General features: G+C 31.4%; 1 non-coding gene across 1 annotated transcript; it reads right to left on the bottom strand.

The window, feature by feature from the left end:
- Nucleotides 1–7,016: 7,016 nt before the first annotated feature.
- On the bottom strand, nucleotides 7,017–7,090 carry TRNAN-GUU (transfer RNA asparagine (anticodon GUU)). The gene has a single exon. It is a non-coding gene; the product is annotated as a tRNA-Asn (tRNA).
- Nucleotides 7,091–9,663: the final 2,573 nt, after the last annotated feature.

The raw sequence follows: 9,663 nt of genomic DNA, 5'->3' as shown, positions 1-9,663 counted from the left end.
TATATAAATATGGACGTATTAATATAACTATATAAATATTAAATTAAATTGAATATATACGCAAATCAACTATACATAATATATAAATTAAAATATAATAAAGATATTTATTCAATTACTATTATATATATTAATGAATATACAAATGATATAGGTTCATGAATCCGAGGTCAACCCTCTACTTGTTCAATGTCGTTATATGTATTTTTACTACAAAATACAATATGGTGAGTTTCATTTACCTTTTTACTCTTTATATTTTTGGGCTGAGAATACATGCGCAATTTTTATAACTGTTTTACGAAATAGACACAAGTAATCGAAACTACATTCTATGGTTGAATTATCGAATCGAATATGCCCCTTTTTATTAAGTCTGGTAATCTAAGAATTAGGGAACAGACATCCTAATTGATGCGAACTCTAAAGGTAGATCTATTGGGCCCAACAAGCCCCATCCAAAGTACCGGATGCTTTAGTACTTCGAAATTTATATCATGTCCGAAGGAGGATCCCGGAATGATGGGGATATTCTTATATGCATATTGTGAATGTCGGTTACCAGGTGTTCAATCCATATGAATGATTATTTTTGCCTCTATGCATGGGACGTATATTTATGAGAAATGAAAATCTTGTGGTCTATTAAAATGATGGAAATGTTTATTTATGTTAAACTAATGAACTCACCAACCTTTTGGTTGACACTTGCAAGCATGTTTATTCTCAGGTATGAAAGAAACCTTCCGCTGTGCATTTGCTCATTCTAGAGACATTACATGGAGTCGTTCAAGGCATATAGAGGTCAGAACCTCGCAATGGGACCAACTGTTAAAGACTTCGTCCAGATAGATTAGGACGGGTTGTTTCATCTCCTGCTGCTTGATAAAACCCAACCCAAGATGAAATGTCCCGTTCTTATTGATTAAAAACGCTCCATTTTAATTGATTTCGTTGCGAGGTTTTGACCTCTATATGAGACGTTTTTCAAAGACTGCATTCATTTTTAAAACAAACCATAACCTTTATTTCATAAATAAAGGTTTAAAAAGCTTTACGTAGATTATCAAATAATGATAATCTAAAATATCATGTTTACATACGACCATTACATAATGGTTTACAATACAAATATGTTACATCGAAATCAGTTTCTTGAATGCAGTTTTTACACAATATCATACAAACATGGACTCCAAATCTTGTCCTTATTTTAGTATGCAACAGCGGAAGCTCTTAGTATTCACCTGAGAATAAACATGCTTTAAACGTCAACAAAAATGTTGGTGAGTTATAGGTTTAACCTATATATATCAAATCGTAACAATAGACCACAAGATTTCATATTTCAATACACATCCCATACATAGAGATAAAAATCATTCATATGGTGAACACCTGGTAACCGACATTAATAAGATGCATATATAAGAATATCCCCATCATTCCGGGACACCCTTTGGATATGATATAAATTTCGAAGTACTAAAGCATCCGGTACTTTGGATGGGGTTTGTTAGGCCCAATAGATCTATCTTTAGGATTCGCGTCAATTAGGGTGTCTGTTCCCTAATTCTTAGACAGACTTAATAAAAAGGGGCATATTCAATTTCGATAATTCAACCATAGAATGTAGTTTCACGTACTTGTGTCTATTTTATAAATCATTTATAAAACCTGCATGTATTCTCATCCCAAAAATATTAGATTTTAAAAGTGGGACTATAACTCACTTTCACAGATTTTTACTTCGTCGGGAAGAAAGACTTGGCCACTGGTTGATTCACGAACCTATAACAATATATACATATATATCAAAGTATGTTCAAAATATATTTACAACACTTTTAATATATTTTGATGTTTTAAGTTTATTAAGTCAGCTGTCCTCGTTAGTAACCTACAACTAGTTGTCCACAGTTAGATGTACAGAAATAAATCGATAAATATTATCTTGAATCAATCCACGACCCAGTGTATACGTATCTCAGTATTGATCACAACTCAAACTATATATATTTTGAAATCAACCTCAACCCTGTATAGCTAACTCCAACATTCACATATAGAGTGTCTATGGTTGTTCCGAAATATATATAGATGTGTCGACATGATAGGTCGAAACATTGTATACGTGTCTATGGTATCTCAAGATTACATAATATACAATACAAGTTGATTAAGTTATGGTTGAAATAGATTTTTTTACCAATTTTCACGTAGCTAAAATGAGAAAAATTATCCAATCTTGTTTTACCCATAACTTCTTCATTTTAAATCCGTTTTGAGTGAATAAAATTGCTATGGTTTCATATTGAACTCTATTTTATGAATCTAAATAGAAAAAGTATAGGTTTATAGTCGGAAAAATAAGTTACAAGTCATTTTTGTAAAGGTAGTCATTTCAGTCGAAAGAACGACTTCTAGATGACCATTTTAGAAAACATACTTCCACTTTGAGTTTAACCATAATTTTTGGATATAGTTTCATGTTCATAATAAAAATCATTTTCCCAGAATAACAACTTTTAAATCAAAGTTTATCATAGTTTTTAATTAACTAACCCAAAACAGCCCGCGGTGTTAGTACGACGGCGTAAATTCGATTTTACTGTGTTTTTCGTGTTTCCAGGTTTTAAATCATTAAGTTAGCATATCATATAGATATAGAACATGTGTTTAGTTGATTTTAAAAGTCAAGTTAGAAGGATTAACTTTTATTTGCGAACAAGTTTAGAATTAACTAAACTATGTTCTAGTGATTACAAGTTTAAACCTTCGAATAAGATAGCTTTATATGTATGAATCGAATGATGTTATGAACATCATTACTACCTCAAGTTCCTTGGATAAACCTACTGGAAATGAGAAAAATAGATCTAGCTTCAAAGGATCCTTGGATGGCATGAAAGTTCTTGAAGCAGAATCATGACACGAAAACAATTTCAAGTAAGATTTCCACTCGAAATAAGATTGTTATAGTTATAGAAATTGAATTAAAGTTTGAATATGATTATTACCTTGTATTATAAATATAACCTACTGTAAGTAACAAAGGTTTCTTGATCTTGGATGATTACTTGGAATGGATTTAGAAAACTTGGAAGTAAACTTGCAATCTTGGAAGTATTCTTGATTTTATGAAACTAGAACTTTTGGAATTTATGAAGAACACTTAGAACTTGAAGATAGAACTTGAGAGAGATCAATTAGATGAAGAAAATTGAAGAATGAAAGTGTTTGTAGGTGTTTTTGGTCGTTGGTGTATGGATTAGATATAAAGGATATGTAATTTTGTTTTCATGTAAATAAGTCATGAATGATTACTCATATTTTTATAATTTTATGAGATATTTTATGCTAGTTTCCAAATGATGGTTCCCACATGTGTTAGGTAACTCACATGGGCTGCTAAGAGCTAATCATTGGAGTGTATATACCAATAGTACATACATCTAAAAGCTGTGTATTGTACGAGTACGAATACGGGTGCATACGAGTAGAATTGTTGATGAAACTGAACGAGGATGTAATTGTAAGCATTTTTGTTAAGTAGAAGTATTTTGATAAGTGTCTTGAAGTCTTTCAAAAGTGTATGAATACATATTAAAACACTACATGTATATACATTTTAACTGAGTCGTTAAGTCATCGTTAGTCGTTACATGTAAATGTTGTTTTGAAACCTTTAGGTTAACGATCTTGTTGAATGTTGTTAACCCATTGTTTATTATAACAAATGAGATGTTAAATTGTTATATTATCATGATATTATGATATATAATATATCTTAGTGTAATATATATACAGTTAAATGTCGTTACAACGATAATCGTTACATATATGTCTCGTTTCGAAATCATTAAGTTAGTAGTCTTATTTTTACATATGTATTTCATTGTTAATACACTTAATAATATATTTACTTATCATTTAACATAATTAACCAAGTGTATCAATATCTTAATATGATTCATATGTACCTAGTAAGACGTTGTTATAACGATAATCGTTATATATATATCGTTTTTGAGTTTCTTAAATTAATAGTCTCATTTTTATATATATAACTCATTGTTAAAATATCTAATGAGATACATACTTATAATAAAATCATGTTAACTATATATATAACCATATATATGTCATCGTATAGTTTTTACAAGTTTTACCGTTCGTGAATCACCGGTCAACTTGGGTGGTCAATTGTCTATATGAAACCTATTTCAATTAATCAAGTCTTAACAAGTTTGATTGCTTCACATGTTGGAAACACTTAATCATGTAAATAACAATTTCATTTAATATATATATATATATATATATATATATATAAACAACACCCCTTTTTGGTTGCTGTTGCTGGAGAGAACCAACCCAAAACCACCACCAATTCCGTCACTCTGCTGCAGAGAACCGTACTTCACCTACTTCAATTAAAGCAGCAATTTTGGTACAACTGTAGCAATAATCCGAGCACACAATGGTAATTTTTTCCCCTTTGTTAAAATTATTGTTAGGGTTTGTTAAAGTTAGTGTTAAAGTTTGTTAAAATCAGTAGTTTGTTGGGGCTTGTTAAAAATTAGTGTTATTGATAGGAATTCAATGCAGTTTTGTTATCTGGTTATTGTTGTCAATATGTTTTGGGTTGAAGTGCATTTTGTGAACAAGACTTTTGAAGGCAAACTTAGGAATATAAATCATGTTAGTTTGATTAAAGAGTCGTAAATTAACAATCTTTATTCGGAATTCGACCCGACCCGCGACTCGACTTCAATTCTGAATTATGCAGGTAGTTATCTGTTTATACTTAATTTTGAGTTTTGATGGATTTGTTTATTTCAACTATTTTGAGCTTTTTTGCTGATTAAGTTTAGAAGAGAGAACAATTGTGGTAAAGTTTCAGTGTAGTTTGTTGAACAACTACCCTGCTTTAACATTACTCGTATAACATCTTCTTTATATACTACGTATAATTTTGAATATTCGATGTTGGGGTGATTTGGGTTGGGGGTTTTATATAATATTTATGAATTTGAGGTTGTAATTACATGAATTTTAGGGTAAATTGTTGAACTTTTTGTTTAAAATTCTTATTTTTTGTGCTTTCTTTTTGGTTGGTTGGACATATCAATTGTCACATGGTTTTACATTAGTAAATCAGTTTTTATACTGTTTTGTTCGGTATCAATGTTAGTTTAGATTAATAATATGTTTATCCTCATTTATTCAGGACGCGTCATAAAATTCAACATGGGATAAGTAAACCAAAGAGGTGAGAATTCTTAAACCCAAATCTAATCTCGCAAGATGTATGTTCTAAAGCTCCCAAGAAGGCAATTGAATATATCATGGCGACAACTACGCTTCACATCACAATAAGTATTATATCTTATCATATTTTCAAGGGTATGTAAGTAAGTTTCTTTATTTGATAATTCGAACATTGGACGTTGTTTACCATTTACGTTTGCGATATATATATAATAGATGTGTGCATGGTACGGGAAAAACCAAAAAAATCCCGAAGACCGGACCGAACAGGACCGGAACCGAATGGAACCGAAGATTTTCGGTACGGTCCACGGTCCATTGTTTTACTAAATTTCGGTTTTCGGTTCGGGACGTACCAAACCCGAAATTTTGGGAAAATTACTGGATCGAGAAGTAACTTATAATCTGTATATATGTAATGTACTATTTCATATATATGAACTTGAATATGATGTTTTTTAGAAAATATCTATTATATGTTTTTGTAGGTTATGCTTTGTAATCTGTACTATTTTATATATATGAACATGAATATGATGTTTTTCAAACACCGCTTATTTTGTATAAATACCTCAAGTTCTTATTATCAGTCAAGAGTTGAACTAAATATAGAGTGAACAGAGGATGATGCATAACAGAAACTAATATGAACATCCCTAACTTAAAAGAAGACTTAACATCCGAGCTGTACTCGTTCCTTAACTCTGCTCAAGAGCAGCCTATGTATTGACTTGTTAAATGGGTTAGATACTGTACTATTTAAAGTCTATTATTAATGCATATGTCATTTGAAGCATTAGGATTAGATTGTTTGTGCAATAACATATAACAAATTTTATAACCCAATGCATTTTGTGTATTGTGCTAAATCTATATCTTTCGACTAACATGCTCTTTTTTGTTCTTTTTATAGATATCATGGATTACTACTCAACCATTTAGCTCGACCTAGTTGGAAAGTATTGTTAGTACTTGGATCTCCGAATATTTGAAGCCTTGATTAGTTAAGTTTTTAGTGGTACTTAGTTACTTGACTTGCGAACATTTTGGTTGATGTTTCAACAACACTAACACTCCTGTCAGTTATTTTGGTTGATGATTGAACAAAACTAAGACGTGTACCTTTTCCTCTAGGTAATATTGCTTGCAAGTTATTGTGGTTTAGATCATGACTATTGAAATATGTACTATCTTTCGAAGTATTATGTATGTTTATGAAGCTAGAATACAAGTACTTTGTTAGCATTTTGTTTAAAATATTAAATAGCAGGTTTCAATATATATATGAATATATTAGGTTTGTTGATCAACAGCATAATAAATTAAAAAAAAAGATTTGAAACCGGTTTTTTTATCTAAAAGAGGTTCCAAATAAATGCATTTAAAACCTGTTATATTGTAAAAAGGGGTTTCTTTTGTTAGGAAAAGAAACCTGTTATGAATAAAAAGAGGTTTCTTATGTTGACAAAAGAAACCGGTTTATAGCTAAAAAGAGGTTTCTTTGCTCCCATCAAAGGAACCGGTTGCTGAACCGGTTCTACACTTTTGGAACCCCCACCTAAAGGAACCTCTTGTAAAACCGGTTCCAAAAGGTCAAAAAAGAGGTTCCTTTGCTCATTTATTGTAGTAGTGGGCAAACCCCCCTGAAGTGTAGTAGATTGAACCTGGGTTACATTGGATTTTCCAAGCATCTTACAACCAAGCCACCCCTTCGGGTTAAAAAGGTAATTTTAAAATGCAAACGCTAGAAAGACGGCTTGAACCTCCGACCTAGAGGTTAACAGCCACACGCTCTAACCAACTGAGCTATTCTAGCTTTGTATAAAAACGAGAGTTAGATATATTAATTATAAAATTCTAAATACGTGGTCGGCAGGATTCGAACCTGCGGGGGCGAAGCCCACATGATTTCTAGTCATGCCCGATAACCACCCGAACGTACACCCTTAGATTTCATGATGAGCTTTAAACCACAAAACTTTTTTACATGATGCTAAATATTGAAATTATATGTTTACAAACTAAACATGTTTTCTTGTTTAAGTCTTTTATTCACTTATGGGTTAAGTAATGTGCAGGGGTCTTGCAGTCATTATTTCAAAGTTGATTTTGGGGCAGAATCTTGACAAGAAAAACTTTTGTGCTAAACATGAAATGAAGGCTTGAAGACTTGGAGGACCTGGATGCAATTTATCTAATTTATATATATTTAAATTATTTCTTTTAATCTATTTTGTTTCTGTTTTTTTATCTGTATCAATCGATATCTCTCTCTCTCTCTCTCTCTCTCTCTCTCTCTCTCTCTCTCTCTCTCTCTCGTTTTAGGGTTTACTGGCTCATTTGGTTTGTGAGTAATAACAAGATCAAACTATATTGATCTTGTTAAGAGTGAATCATTGTGTAATTGAGTGAACTTGATCTTTTTGTTTTTCTTTGTTTTAATTTGATTAACCTCTTGTGATTAGAGGTTTTGTCGTTCTGTGATTGAAGTATTATATCTTGTGATTCTTCTACTATTTTGTTCATGGTATCAGAGCGGCAAGGTTGATGTCGTTCGATCTCGTGATTCATTGTTGTCAAATTTCAGATCTGAAAATTAGGGTTTTTGTTCTTCAATCATCTCTTTCAAGATTGGTTGAAAGTTTTACTATTATTACTGTGTTTGGGTTCGACATCGACTTGTGGATTCTGTTTTGGGTCAATTTTGCTAATCAGAAGTTATTTGGTGAGAAACCCTAATTTTATAAATTAAGGTTTGTTCGTCTTTGATCTTCTTGTTCTTTCGCTGCAGATTTGTCTTCAAATGGGAGTCTCGTGTTTATTCATGTTTTTTGTTTTTCCCTGACCAGATCTCTACGCCCAACTCTTGTTCTAGATCCTTTGAGATCTATGAAAACCTGATCAAGTGTAGATTGATCTTGACCACTTATACTGTAAATCATCTCTACAGTTTCCTGGTTAGTAACCAGTCGATTGGGGTTTGTTTTCTTTCCTTACAGGTGTCTGAACCGTGGATTTGTTGCGGTTATTGTGTGCTATTTGTTTAAGTTTATTGTTCTTATTGCTTAATCTGTGTATTTGAATCATTGCATGATTATTTGTTTACTGTTGTGTAGATCTGGTTATATTTGTGTGTCTATCTTTATTTGTTATCTTCTTGTTACTGCAACCATGTCTGATGATAGTTCTATTAGTTCTGCTTGTATTACTAAGGTTAGTAAGCTTGAATTTAATGATACTTTGTATCTGCATCCTAGTGACACATCTGGTGCATCTTCAATCACAAAAAAGTTAAAAGGAACTGAAAATTATAATGTTTGGTCTTGTGCTATGAAACTTGCATTACAAACTAAAAATAAACTAGGTTTCATTGATGGTACATGTGTTAGATATGAATATGAGGATGATGAAGTGTTATTAGGTTAATGGGATAGATGTAACTCCGTTTTTTTGACTTGGATCTTAATGTCATTGTCTGAGGATGTGTATAATGGTCAAATTTTCTGTAAAACTGCTGAATCTGTTTGGAATGAAATGAAAGAAACCTATGACAAATATATGCTTCTGTTACATTTAATCTAGACCAAAAAATTAATTCCTGTAGTCAATCTGGTCAACCATTATCTGATTATTATTATAAGTTGAATGCTATGTGGAGACAATTTGATGATATGATTAAAATTGATGATATTGTGTATGCTAATAAATCTTTTCAAGAGCATAATAAATTTCAAAAGCTTATGCAGTTTTTAATGGGTTTTGATGATGTTTATGTGCCTATTAGAAGTCAAATTCTTACCTCTGATCCTGTTCCTTCAGTTAAAACTACATTTTCTATTATTTCTAGGGATGAGTCTCACAAAATGCATACTTCTTCTAAGTCATATGTTGATAAATCACAGTCTTCTGCTTTCAATGCTAAAACTGCTAATTTTGTTAATAGTAACAACACTACTAATAACAAGAAAAAGTATAGGAATCCACCTTTAAAGTGCACAAAATGTAATATACTTGGACACACAGTTGTTAGATGTTATGAAATAATAGGATATCCTCCAAGCTATATTAAAAACCCATTTAATCAAGGTGCTCCTAGATTTAATAGCAGTAACAGTGTTTCTGATAACAATGATTGTAGTTCTTCTGTTCAGTTGACTAATGAATAGATTATAAAGTTGTTGAGTCTTGTTGATGATAAACCTGTGTCCCATCATACCAATGCCAATATGGCAGGTATTTTTCAAAACAACAATGTGTTTTTCAATTTCAACTTTAATAAATTTTTCTCTTCAAATTGTATTCATATGAATCAACCTTTGTCTAAAGGTTGGATCATTGATTCTGGGACTAACCAGCACATGGTTTCAAATTCTCATAAACTTAATGCTG

The sequence above is a fragment of the Rutidosis leptorrhynchoides genome, chromosome 2 (assembly GCF_046630445.1).
Source record: "Rutidosis leptorrhynchoides isolate AG116_Rl617_1_P2 chromosome 2, CSIRO_AGI_Rlap_v1, whole genome shotgun sequence".
Classification (NCBI taxonomy): domain Eukaryota; kingdom Viridiplantae; phylum Streptophyta; class Magnoliopsida; order Asterales; family Asteraceae; genus Rutidosis; species Rutidosis leptorrhynchoides.
The sequence above is the reverse complement of the archived record's forward strand: the minus strand, read 5'-3'. Positions and strand labels throughout refer to the sequence as shown.